The sequence below is a fragment of the Hypanus sabinus genome, chromosome X2 (genome assembly GCF_030144855.1).
Source record: "Hypanus sabinus isolate sHypSab1 chromosome X2, sHypSab1.hap1, whole genome shotgun sequence".
NCBI classification, from domain to species: domain Eukaryota; kingdom Metazoa; phylum Chordata; class Chondrichthyes; order Myliobatiformes; family Dasyatidae; genus Hypanus; species Hypanus sabinus.
The window spans coordinates 27,811,430-27,821,529 of NC_082739.1; the positions used below are offsets into that span (position 1 = coordinate 27,811,430).

Consider the following 10,100-nt stretch of genomic DNA (forward strand, 5'->3'; position numbering starts at 1 on the left):
AATCTCCTGCCTTCTTCTTATATCCCTTCATGCTCTAACTAATCATGAACTTATCAACCTCTGCCTTAAATATACCCAATGACTTGACCTCCACAGCCACCTCTGGCAATGAATTCCACAGATTCACCACTCTCTGGCTAAAGAAATTCCTCCTCATTTCCATTCTAAAAGGATATCCCTCTATTCTGAGGCTGTGTCCTCTGGTCTTAGACTCTCCCACCATTGGAAACATCCTCTGCATGGCCACTCTATCAAGGCGTTTCAACATTCGATAGCTTTCAATGAGATCACCCCTCCTTCTTCTGAGTTCCAGTGAGAAGAAGCCCAGAGCCATCAAATGCTCCTCAAATGACAAACCTTTCAATCTCAGAATCATTTTCATAAACATTTAAAGGTTATTGGAGGACAACCTTGTTTTTTATACACTTGATATCTGGAACTCACTGTCAGAAGAGCTGATGGAATCTGTTGCAGCCACTACATGAAAAGAACATTTTGGCAGATGCTTAAATAGGAAAAACAAAGGAGATTCTGTGGATGTGAAAGAGAATGCCAGATGGGAGTCTTTTTTATATTTAACTCTTGAGAGAATAGGGGGTATGTCTACAGGGCCAGTGTTCTGTTTTGGGTGTCTGATGTGGGATTTCCAGAATACCAGCCTCCCCGATTACCACATCTGCACCAGGTGCATCAAGATACAGCTCCTTAGAGACTGTGTTAAGGAATTGGAGCTTGAAAAAGATGCATGGATGGTAGTTTGCCTCCCAGGTGCCAGGGTCCGTGATATTTCTGAACACATCCACAATATCCAGAAAAGGGAGGGTCAGCAGCCAGAAATTGTGGTACATGTTGGTACCAATGACATAGATAGAAAAAGGGAGGAGGTCCTGAAAAAAGAATACAGGGAGTTAGGAAGGAAGCTGAGAAGCAGGACCTCAAGGGTAGTAATCTCAGGATTGCTGCCTGTGCCACACAACAGTGAGGATAAGAATAGAATGAGGTGGCAAATAAATGCATGGCTGAAGAATTGGAGTAGGGGACAGGAATTCAGATTTCTGGTAATTGGGGCCTCCTCTGGGGCAGGTGGGAACTGTCAAAAGGGACAGAATACACTTGAATCTGAGGGGGACCTATATTCTTAAGGGCAGGTTTACTAGAGCTGTTGGGAATGGTTTAAATTAATATGGCAGGGAGATGGGAACCAGTATGATAGAGCTGAGGATGAGCCAGCAGGCTTAAAAGCAGATGATGGATGTAACATGAATGTAAGGAAGGACTAGCCAATGATTGGGTACATACCACAGAGGCAAAATTCAAAAGGGTGAATAAGGTGGCCGAACTTGTGGGACAATTAGAGATTGGTCGGTATGTTGTGGGCATCACTAAGTCGTGGTTGAAGGAAAGCCATAGTTGGAGTTTAACATCAAAGCCATAGTTGGAGTTTACTTTGTATTGAAAGGAAGGCATAGGCAGTGGTGTGGCTCTATTGGTAAGAGATGGAATTACATCTTGAGAAGAGGTAGCACAAGGTCACAGAATGTTCACTCTTTGTGGGTGGGGTTACAGAAACTGCAAAGGTAAAAAAAACTATTATGGGAATCATATATAGGCCTCCAAATAGTGGTCAAGATGTGGGAGTGAAGGAAGCTGGAAAAGACATGTAATAAGGGTAATATCATAATTGCAATAGGGGACTTCAAATTGCAGGGGGTTTGGGAAAATCAGGTTGGTGTTGGATCGCAAGAGAGGGAGTTAGTTGAATGCCTGTGAGGTGGCTTCTTAGAGCTGCTTGTGCTTGAGCCTGCTCAGGAAAAGGCTCTTTATCAGAGTCCTCAATACCTGAAGCCTGGACTGACACCTTGCCCTACTGTCCTGTTTATTATTTATTGTAATGCCTGCACTGTTTTTGTGCACTTTGTGCAGTCCAGTGTAGGTCTGTAGTCTAGTGTAGCTTTCTCTGTGGTTTTTTTTATTACGTAGTTCAGTCTAGTTTTTGTACTGTGTCATGTAACAACATGGTCCTGAAAAATATTGTCTCATTTTTACTATGCACTGTACCAGCAGTTATGGTCAAAATGACAGGGGCATGAGAGAGGAGCTCACCCAGGTGAATTGGAGGAGGATACTGGTGGGGATGATGGCACAGCAGAAATGGCTGAAGTTTCTGGGAACAGTTCACAAGGCGCAGGATAGATATGTCCCACAGAAGTTGTTCCCAAATGGCAGGGGTAGGTAACCATGGCTGACAAGGTAAGTTAATGATTGCATAAAAGCAAAGGAAAGGGTATATAAGGTAGCAAAAGTGAGTGGGAAGCTGCTAAAATCCAACAAAACACAACTTAAAAAGCTATAAAAAGGGAGAAGATGAAATATGAGGGAATCGAGCCAATAATATAAAGCAGGATACCAGAAGTTTTTTCAGTTATATGAAGAGTAAAAGGGAGGTGAGAATTAATATTGGATCACTGGAAAAATAATGCTGGTGAGGTAAGGAGGGAGACAAAGAAATGGCAGATGAACTTATTTTCCAATGATGTCCTGGATACTACAGAGGCTAGTGTTCTTGATGCAGGTGACTAATTTTACAACTCTCTGCAGTGTACTTCGATCCTGTGCAGTAACACCTCTCCCCCCATACCAGACGGTGGTGCAGCCAACTAGAATGCTGTTTACAGTATGAAGAAATTTGCAAGTGTTTTTGATGACATACCAAATGTCCTCAAACTCCTAATGAAACATAGCCACTGTCGTGCCTTCTTTATAGCTGCAATCAATGTCGGGTCCAGGTTAAGACTTCAGAGATCTTGACACCCAGGAACTTGAAATAGTTCACTCGTTCCACTTCTGATCCCCCTATGAGGACTGGCGTGTGTTCCCTCATCTTAACCACAATCAGTTCTTCGGTCTTACTGATGTTGAGTGCAAGGTTGTTACTGCAACACCACTCAACTAACTGGTGTATTTCATTCCTGTATGCTCTTTTGTCACCATCTTAGATTCTGAAAACAATGGTTGCATCGTCAGCAAGTTTATAGATGGTATTTGAGCTATGCCTAGCCACACAGTCATGGGTATAGAGAGAGTAGAGCAGTGGGCTAAGCACACACTCCTGAGGTGCACCAGTGGTGATTGTCAGTGAGGTGGAGATGTTATTACCAATCCACACAGATTGTGGTCTTCTGGTTAAGAAGTTGAGGATTCAGTTGCAGAGGGAGGTACAGAGGCCCAGATTCTGGAGCTTTTCCATCAGAATGTAGAAATGATGGTATTAAATACTGAGCTGTAGTCAATAAACAGCATCCTGACATAGATCTTTATATTGCCCAAGTGATCCAAGGCCACGTGGAGAGCCAATGAGATCGCGTCTGCCATGGATCTATTGTGGCAATAGGCAAACTGCAGTGGGTCCAGGTTCTTGCTGAGGTAAGAGTTGATTCTAGCCATAACCAACCTCTCAAAGCACTTCTTCACCACAGATGTGAGTGCTACTGGATGATAGTCATTAAAGCAGCTCACCTTGCTCTTCCTGGGCACTTTTGTTGCCTTTTAAAGCAGGTAGGAATTTCCAGCTTTAGCAATGAGAGATTGAAAATGTCTTTGAAAACCCCCGCCAGCTGGTTGGCACAGGTTTTCAGAGCCCTACCAGGTACTCCATCGGGGCCTCGTCTTGCGAAGGATCACCCTCTTGAAAGACAGCCTGACATCGGCCTCTAATATATCACTAGCATCAGTGTCTCTTTGGTGACTTCAATCACAGTCTCAACAGTACCAATGGCATAGGTAAGAAAAGTGATGAGATCCTAAAGAGAGAATATAGGCAGTTAGCTCAGAAGCTGAAAAGCTGGACTTCAAAGGTAGTACTCTCTGGATTGCTGCCTCTTCCACATGCCAATGAGGGTGAGAATAGGATAAATTAGTGTGGCTGAGGAACTGGTGCAGGAGGCAGGGGTTCAGATTTGTGGAACTTTTGGATTTTTTCTGGGGAAGGAATGACTTGTACAAAAAAAAGACAGCTGCACCTGTACATGAGGGGGACCAATATCCCTGTGGGCAGATTTGCTAGAGTTGTTGGGGTGTGTTTAAACTAGTTTGGTAGGGGATGCGAACCAGAGTGATGGGTTAGAGAAACGGACAGTTGATGTATAGACATGCCACATGTAGAGGGACTGTGAGAAAGGATAGGAAGTTGACAGGGCAAAATTACAGTTAGTTGGATGTGTTGAGGTGTGTCTACTTTAATGCAAAAGTATCAGGAACAATGGTAATGAACTTAGAGTATGGATTCAGTGCATGGAACTGTGACATTGGGGCCATTACAGAGATCTGGCTATCACAAGGGCAGGAATGGCTACTGGATGTTCCGGGGTTTCGATGTTTCAAAAGGAACAGGAAGGGAGGTAAAAGAGGAAGGGAGTGGCATTGCCAATCAGGGATAGTATCACAGCTGCAGAAAGTGAGAACCTCCTGGAGGAATCGTTCACTGAGTGCAGGTGGAAGTCAGAAACAGGAAGGGATCAATCACTCTATTGGGAATAATATATAGATCCATCAATAGCAACAGAGACACAGAGGAACAGATCGGGAGGCAGATTTTGGAAAGGTGCAAATAAAACAGGGTTGTCAGGGGTGATTTTCAACTTCCCAAATATTCATTGGCACCTACTTAGTGGAAAAGGTTTAGGTGGAGCGGAATTTGTAAGAATTCCTGATACAATATGTAGACAGGCAGGCTAGAAAAGTGGCCACTCTGGATTTGGTCCTCACAATAACCCGGTCAGGTGTCAGATCTCTTGGTGGGTGAGCATTTGAAAAACAGTGCCACAACTCCCTGATCCTTACCATAGCCTTGGAGAGGGATAGGAGCAGATGAAATGGGAAAGTGGTTCATTGCGGGAGGAGGAAATTATGATGACATTAGGCAAGAACTTGGCAGCGTAAATTGGGAATAGATGCACTCAGGGAAATGCACGACAGAAATGTGCAGACTATTTAGGGAGTATTTGCACAGAGTTCTAGATAGGTTTGTCCCGTTGAGGCAGGGAAAGGATGGTAGGGTGAAGGAACCATGATTGACAAGAAATATGGAACATCTGGTCATGAAGAAGAAAGAAGCATACTTAAGGTTCTGGAAGCAAGGATCAGACAGGGCTGTACAGAGCTACACAGTATCATGAAGGAGCTTAAGAATGGACTGAGGTGAGATAGAAGGGATCACCAGAATGCCTTAGCGAGTAACATTAAGAAAAGCATAAATGGATTCTTCATGTATGTAAAGAACAGGAGGGCCATTCAGGAAAAGAAGGGGAAGCATGTGCCTGAAGTCAGAGGAGGTAGGTGAGGTTCTTAATGAATATTGTGCCTCAGTATTCACCAATGAGAGGGACCTTCATGTTTGTGAGAACAACTTAAATCATCAGAGACCTCTACCATCCAGACCATGCTCCCTTCTCACTACTACAATTAGGTAGGAGATACAGGAGCATTAGGTCCCACACAGCCAGCTTCAGGAAAAGTCATTATCCTACAATCATCATGAACCAGCATGGATATCTTCACTCATCACAACTCTGAACTAATTCCACATCCTACAGATTCACTTTCAATGACTCATGTTCTCAATATTATATATATATTATTTTGTCCAATTTGTCTTCTTTTGCACATTGTTTGTCGTTATTTATGTATAGTTTTTCATAAATTGTGTTGTCCTTGGGGCATTGTTTTTACAAGAAATGAGGGAAGAGATTGCTGTGCCTTTGGGAGTTGGACAACCTAGCATTTCTGGCACTGAGTCTGACTCTGTGACTCAGCAGGGAAGGTGGGGAGTGGAGAGGAGCAGTTAGGGGAGTGGAGGGGTTAGGGGAATGGACGGGAGGTTCTGTGGAAGTGAACGAGATTCCTGAATGGTATGTCGCCTTCCAAGTGCTAGGGTCAGGGACCCCTCAGATCAAGTCCATAGCATTCTTACGTGGGAGGGTGAGTAGCCAGAGGTTGTGGTTCATGTCAATACCAATGACATAGGCAAAAAGGGTTACAAGGTCCTGCAAAGTGAGTCAGGGAGTTGGGGGCTAAGTTAAAGGACAGGTCCTCCAGGGTTGTGATCTCCTGAATGCTATCCTTGCTATCTGCTAGTGAGACCAGACATAGGAAGATAATACCATTTTACACATGGCTAAGGAGATGGTGCATGAGGGAGGGCTTCGGATTTTTGGATCATTGGGCACTTTTTCAGGGAAGGTTGGACCTGTACAGACGGGATGGTTTACACCTGAACTGGGGAGTGGGGAGAGGGGGGAGCTAATATCCTTGTAGGAAGGTTTGCTAGTGCTGCAGGGGTGGTGGTTGGGGGGGGGGGGTTAAATTAGAGTTGCAGGGGGATGGGAACCAGAACAGCAGAGCAGATAGTAGAGTGGGTGTGGGAGAAGTTGTTGTTAAGCCTGCATACAAAGTCAGCAATCAAAGGGTTGAGCATAGTGCGAATAATGTTCTGAGTTGTTCATATTTCAATGCAAGAGTATTGTAGGAAAGGCGGATGTGCTTAGGACATGGATAAACATGTGGAATTATGACATTGTGGTCATTAGTGAGACTTGGTTGCAGGAGGGGCAGGACTGGCAGCTCAGTGTTCCAAAGCTTCATTGTTTTAGACATGATAGAGTGGGAAAGATTAAAGGGAAGATGTGACATTAATAGTCAGGGAAAATGTCATGGCAATGCTGAGACAGGACAGACTGAAGAGCTCATCAGTGAGGCTATATGGGTGAAACTCAGGAATAAGAGAGGTGTGGACACATTAATGTACCACAATAAAAGGCAAGGATAATAAGATTAGGGAATCTTGGTTTTCCAGGGATATTGAGGCACTGGTTAAGAAGAAGGAGGTGCATGGCAGGTATGGGTAGGTAGGAACTAATGAGGCACTTCAGCAGTATAAGAAATGCAAATGACCATTAAAGAAGGTACCATGAGAGCTAAAAGAAGGCATGAGGTGGCTCGAGCAGGCCAGGTGAAGAAGAATCCCAAAGAATTCTACAGATATGTTAAGAGAAAAAGGATTGCAAGGTTCAAACTTGGTCCTCTGGAAGATCAGAATGTTAATTCCATATGTGGAGCGGAAAGAGATGGGGAAATTCTTAAATGGAATATTTTGTATCTGTATTTACTCAGGAGACAGATGTATAGTCTATAAAACTGAGACAAAATAGCTGTGAGGTTATTAGCCATATACAGATTACAGAAGTGGAGGTTCTTGCTGTTTTGAGGCAAGTTAGGGTAGCTAAATCCCCAAGGCCTGACAAGGTGTCCCCTCAGACCTTGTAGCAGGCTAGTTCAGAAATTGCAGGGTACCTGACAGAGATATATAAAACATCCTTGGCCGTTGTTAAGCAATTTTGCAGATGACACCGAGATTGAGGGCATAAGGGATAGCAAGGAAGGCTATCAATGCTTGCGAGGAATCTGGAGCAGCTGGAAAAATGTGCCGAAAATGGCAGATGGAATTTAATGCAGATAATTGTGAGGTGTTGCACTTTGGGAGGACAACACTGGATAGAACTTACAGAGTTATGGACAAAGGGGCCTGTTCCTGTGTTTTAATGCTTGATGGCTCAATGGCTATATGGGAGGGAAGGGCTAAATTAATCTTAGGCTAAAAGGTTGCAATACTCTATATTCTATGCTCGATATTAAATAAAGATACAGAACTACTCTGGGAAAATTTGATTGATATGGATGGGAAAATAGTCAGGTGGGGGATAAAGGGCCTGTTTCTGTGATGTACTGTTCTGCGACTATGAAATATTCCAACTGCTGCCTAGCCAAAGTTTAAACAACCTGCACCATGATCTCCATGACATGTCTTAGCTAAAGAAAATAAGCACCTCAGGTATCTTCCTCACAACTGTATCTACTTCTGCTGCCACCTTTTGGAATGTATGGAATTATACACTAAGTCTCTCTGTTCTCCCATTCTCACAGGACCCTAACCATTCATAATGCATGCCCTGCCTTCATTAGTCCTTGCAAAGTATATCATGTAACACACTTAATCAGGATTAAGTTCCATCTCCATTTTCCACTCAGTTTACAATTTAGATTTTGCTATTTCAAATTCCCAGGTGAACAGTGCTGTTCTGTAGTTTTAAGACTATTCTATCAACAACACCTCTGATTTTTGAGTCATTGAAAACGTACTGCATTTATCACACCTCATATATTCACACCCAAGTCATTAATACACTGTATATAAGAAGTAAAAAAGTCCCAGCTGATGCACCATCTCTCTGAGACGTAAAGGCGAGATATCGGCTTTTATTGACTGGAAGAAGGAACAAGCAGTGGTTGACCACCATACTACATCCTGGAGACTGAGAGGCCAGGCTCAGGCCTCAATCGCCTTTATACCGGGGTCAGTGGGAGGAGCCACAGGAGCAGTCAGCGGGGGTGGGGGGGGCGTGTCCAGACAGGAATATGTAGTTCACCACATTCACCCCCCCCCCCACTTTGTTTTAAAGGAGAGTCCCCATGTGGCAAAATTTCTTACAAGTATATTTACAGGTTAAGTCTATCAGGTGGTCGAATCTGTCATTGCGATCTACGTAGCACCGGCTGTGATTGCACAGGTGCCAGTGGTGATCGCATCAGAGACGGAGGTTGTGCTGGTTCCGGCCTGACTGGAGATGTCAGCCCACTAGTCGTCAGTGATCCCTCACGCGTGTGCGAGGCGCCTGGTATATACGCGTACGAGACGCCCGGAATAGGAGTGTCATGAGGAGTCTGTGTAGGGCTTGGTGTGTGCGGTGTCATCTCGGGTACAGGGTTCATAGTTACCGTGAAGTGTTCGGGGTAGTGATCTGCTGCTCCTGCGGGCGCCAGGTCGCGGACGGAGACCGTGTCCTCCCGCCCATCAGGTAAGACCACGTAGCCATACTGGGGGTTCGCATGTAGAAGGTGAACCCTCTCGACCAGCGGGGAGTATTTATTGCTCCTCACATGTTTCCGGAGCAGCACTGGCCCTGGGGATGTCAGCCAAGCTGGTAGGGTGGTCCCAGTGGCAGACTTCCTGGGAAAAGAGAATAGGCGTTCGTGAGGGGTGGCATTGGTGGACGTACATAACAGGGATAGAGTGGAGTGCCTCAGGGAGGACCTACTGCCATCGAGAGACCGGCAACCCTTTTGACTTAAGGGCTAAAAGTGTGGCCTTCCACACTGTGGCATTCTCCCTCTCCACCTGTCCATTTCCCCGGGGATTATAACTCGTGGTCCGACTAGTAGCAATGCCCCTAGCCAGCAGGTACTGGTGCAGCTCATCACTCATAAAGGAGGACCCTCTATCACTGTGGATATAGCAGGGATATCCAAACAGAGTGAAGAGCTGGCGCAGGGCTTTTATGACGGACGTGGTAGTGGTGTCGGGGCAAGGGATGGCAAAGGGGAACCGCGAGTACTCGTCAATAATATTGAGAAAGTAGACATTGTGGTCAGTGGAGGGAAGGGGGGCCTTAAAGTCAACACTCAGTCGCTCAAAGGGGCGGGTGGCCTTGATAAGTTGCGCCATTTCAGGACGGTAGAAGTGCAGTTTGCACTCAGCGCAGACTTGGCAGTCCCTGGTCATCGTCCTGATGTCCTCCAGGGAGTACGGCAGGTTCCGGGCTTTCACAAAATGGTAAAATCGGGTGACCCCCGGAAGGCAAAGTTGTGCATGGAGGGTGTATAGCTGGTCCAGCTGTGCGCTAGCACACGCTCCCCGGGATAGGGCATCAGGGGGCTCATTGAGCCTTCCAGGCCGGTACAGGGTATCATAGTTGTAGGTGGAGTTCTATTCTCCACCGCAAAATTTTATCATTTGTGATTTTGTCCCGCTGTTGGTTGCTGAACATGAACGCAACCGAGCGCTGGTCGGTCAGCAAGGTGAACCTTTTGCCAGCGAGATAGTGCCTCCAGTGCCTAATAGCTTCCACTATGGCCTGGGCTTCTTTCTCCACCGCGGAGTGCCAAATTTCAGAGCCTTGAAGGATACGAGAAAAGAATGCTACTGGCCTGCCTGCCTGATTGAGGGTAGCAGCAAGCGCGAAATCGGAGGCATCACTCTCTACTTGGAA

The 10,100-nt window shown here is 45.5% G+C and overlaps 1 protein-coding gene across 1 annotated transcript in view; it reads right to left on the reverse strand.

Moving 5' to 3' along the window:
* Nucleotides 1-8,884, reverse strand: part of LOC132385055 (zinc finger protein 385B-like) — a 53,825-nt gene extending 44,941 nt beyond the window's left edge. Inside the window, exon 1 of the mRNA XM_059956756.1 lies at nucleotides 8,830-8,884. The gene's annotated coding sequence lies outside the window, so the exon portion shown is untranslated. The remainder of the gene's footprint in view (nucleotides 1-8,829) is intronic.
* Between the last annotated feature and the right edge of the window lie 1,216 nt (nucleotides 8,885-10,100).